The following is a 3,750-nucleotide window of genomic DNA, read 5'->3' on the forward strand; positions in this document are numbered from 1 at the left end:
CGAGATCGCATTTGCATGGAAAAAAATGGCTTTGTTGTGGGGATCAATAACTCTGTTCGATCGCCTAAATTCGATAGCTGAAATCGAGATCCGGTGGCGTGTTGGCAAACGTTTTACGTTTTTATTTGTCCACTAAATGCGTGTGCCGACACTTGATTGTCGCCTCCCTCTGTGTCGTGCGGCGGGGTTCGTCGCTCCGTGTTGCAGCCGTGGCACTGGCACGCCGCACAACAAGCGGACGAGACACGCTCACCTGTCATTAGTTTGTTTCGCAATTATTGCGCGCGTTCTCCTTGTTCGCTGTAGTAGTAACATTTCCCATTTCCCCGTGACGGCGCGGTCCTGATGGCGATCCAAATGCACGAATGTCACGCAGTTTACAGGTGCAGCAAATGACACTTCGCCATGTTTCAAAGCACGCGTGCTTTAGAGGCGAGGAGGTCAAAACGAGATGCAGTAACATTATAAAACATATGAAGTGGATAATTAGCTTTTCGAGATTACAATTTGTCGCCAATGATTGGGGGGCCTCATTTCATCTGCCTGTATTGTACACATCCATAAGAAAAATAGTTTCCCCCCAAAGTAATAATCCTGAACCGAGAGCGTATTAAAATCGATTTTTTACTATTTGAACTTGATGTGTGGAGTGTGGAACGTGATCCTCATTCCAGCTCCAGCGCATTTTATAATAGAAAACGATTCCTAGCCGAGACACTAACTGCGTGTCGCACCCCCACCCCGAGGTGCGGGCTGAGTGGCCGATGATTGTGCAAACAATCTCACGGAGGAGCACTGCTCCAGGAGCACCCGTACCCCTAACGAGATAAGCTGCCTGCGGTCTGCCCCGCTGCCTGCCTGCCTGCCTGCCTGCCTGCCTGTGGTATGGTATGTGCTTAGTGGATTGCTAGCATGCGGCACTGGCTCTGCACAACACGCGCGACGCCGCCCGTGGCATGGGCCTCTCGCTGCGAGTGTTGTGCTGTGCAGTGCAGGCGGGCATGTGCCTCTGGGTGCATCCGAGCACGCACATACACTCAGGAAAATAGTTCGTTTGCTTCGAAGAAAAATGCCATTGAAACACTTATTCCATCACATCACAGGAAATTTTTAACTGGAATTACTTTGAACTTTTGGTTTGGTTGGTCGCTATTCATTGGATACATTATTGTTCGAAGATTTTCTTTTAATGTATGAGGGCAGGACCAAATTTTTTAATGGAATTTCCTTGAATCAAAGAAATTTGTGTGCAAACCCTGTTTTACTTATTTATGACGTAAGTCGACCACTATATGCCCTTTACTAGAGTTCCTTTACCCTTGCCTCTGCTCGGTCCGCCCCGCTCCGCCGGTCCTTGTGGCTGGGCGACCTCAGGGGACGGCGCGCAGGATCTCTCTCGGTCTGTGCAGCTCGGAATTACCTCGGAGACGTTGACGCCTTCAGGAAACCGACCCGCGGAGGGCTTTAGAAGACCTCACGACAGCAATTGCAGGCGACTCGTCTCTGTAGTACTCGTTTTATTTTCATCACAAAAGTAAATAACCGTTCGTAAATTTTAATCGTTTCGCCTCTTGCTTTATCAGAGCATCATAAGTGATGAATGATTAATATTTCATTTAAATTCCGTCCCATTTTCTAAATCAATTTTTATTTACGAGGAATTATTGTCTTACTTTTAGCAAACATGCGCCTTTGTTTGTAAGTCCTGTTGGCCACGGACATGACATGAGAATCTTCCTGGACACCACTCTCACACACACGACGCACACTCCCCCACACACACGTGCACACAGATACACGCGCGCGCGCGAACATCAGCAAAGGAGCTAGACCCCAAAGTTCGAGTCCTTGAACCAGAGAGTTAAAGTGGGTCATCTAGGACGAAAGTGCGGAGAAGTTGACCGGACCGCACACCGGGGAAGATGGGATGAGGTCAGTTCGAGTAGAGAAACTGCGTGCGTGTGTGCCTTGGGGGGTGGGGGTGGGGGGTCGAGGTCGCAGTGATGAGGTGTTGGAAATGACTTTGTATCGTCGTTGCGTCCTAATGGATTTATATTCTCTGAAATAATGGTACGCCCTGATGATGCTCGGTTGGCACGGTCGAGCCACAGCCACGCTTTTCGTTGTAGCCCCCCCCCCTCCCCCAGACCCCTCGTTTGTTTTGCTTCGAATTCGCTCCTGATGACGATAGAGAAAAGTATAATTGTGTGTTGCTCGTGGGCGCCGGCAGACCCCCCCCCTCTTCGTCAGCGAGGAGAATGATGGTGATTCTTGGAGACTCTGGCGTCTGGCGGTACTTGCTCTCTCCCTCTCTCTGGCAGCCGGTAGCTGCGGGCCATACCTCTTTATCCTGCCCCCCCCCCTTCACTCCAACCCCTCAGGGCGGCTAGCTCACAAGTTGTACGCACGTCGCTACGCTACGCCGCGCCACGCAGCCCGGCCATCGCGATAAAGGAGACGGGCGGAGACTTTCCCCATTATACCTCTCCCCCTGTGCCTCGCGAGAGAACGTCCCTGGCGAGAAAGAAAGAAAGAAAGAAAGGAACGATGCTGGATACGTTCGAATACCCGTGCGTCTTGCTAAAAGGAAGCTACATAGGAAGGCGGGAGAAGAATAGGAAAAATCAAAAAGCACGTCGGTGATGACGGACCCGAACCGGTAAAGCGTTGACGAAGGAAAGGGGGCACGACGAGCACGCGCGCGTGCCCGAGAGGCGAATAATAAAAACGACAAATAGAATATAAAAATTAGTTTTGTTTGCGGTACAGATCGTTTATTTACAATTAATCAGTGTCGTTAAATGACAACAATGATCCTAAAGAAACGGAATCTTTGCCGATATTGGACGATATTCTTGCACAGGTACAAGAGAAACGCAAGGGTCATAATGTAAGATATTCTAAAGAAATAAGAATGTCATAAAATAAGAAGCCGTATCAGAACGTGTTATTTTAAAAGTGAAAGCACGTGCACAACGATTACACACAGTGTATTCCCCCTCTTTCTCGATGGTGTCTCGTGATCAATAATTAGTTTCCGAACTAGATGAAATAGAATCCGGTGCGCGCGCGCTCCTTTCCCATAACGTTGGCAAAGTTTCGAATCGTCGGGAAATTTTGTGGTGCCTCGATGATGTAACTGGGCGTTGTCGGCAATAGGAGCCTGTGGCTATTTTGAAATGTTTACGGCCACCGCAAGCACCTTAAATGTTTTGGCCCGTGGTGTTCGCTCACCGCCAGCCACGCCCTGCCACGCCCCTCCACACCCCGCCCCGCCTCAACCGTGCCAGTTTCACTTCCTCACTTCCGGATCGCCCTGTACAGCAGTTTCGAGACACCGGGGCCGACCTCAAAACCTTCTCTTTCCTGGAGCAATTAATTGATTTGGCTTCTTTGCCTGAGGTGTATTTGACTGTTTAGTACAATTTCCAACTGAGATGATAACTATATAAAAAAAAAGCCAGATCTACTATACTTAATACTTACCTGCGTTAGAATTAGAACCTTTTTATGTGGAAACTCTTAACTTTTCATGGATACAGGCGGAGCGCCATCGGGTAAACGGGAAACAATAAATGCACGTCTACCCCCTCACCCCCCCTCTCTCTGTCTCTCATCTCTCGTCTCACTCATTCCTCCCCTCTTTCCTATCCCTCCTCCCTCCTTCTCTCTCTCTCTCTCTCTCTCTCTCTCTCTCTCTCTCTCTCTCATTCGCATACTTAATGATCTCGGAATGATGCAAATTTTCGG

Source organism: Frankliniella occidentalis, unplaced genomic scaffold, assembly GCF_000697945.3.
Source record: "Frankliniella occidentalis isolate FOCC.00 unplaced genomic scaffold, Focc_3.1 Scaffold2, whole genome shotgun sequence".
NCBI lineage: Eukaryota > Metazoa > Arthropoda > Insecta > Thysanoptera > Thripidae > Frankliniella > Frankliniella occidentalis.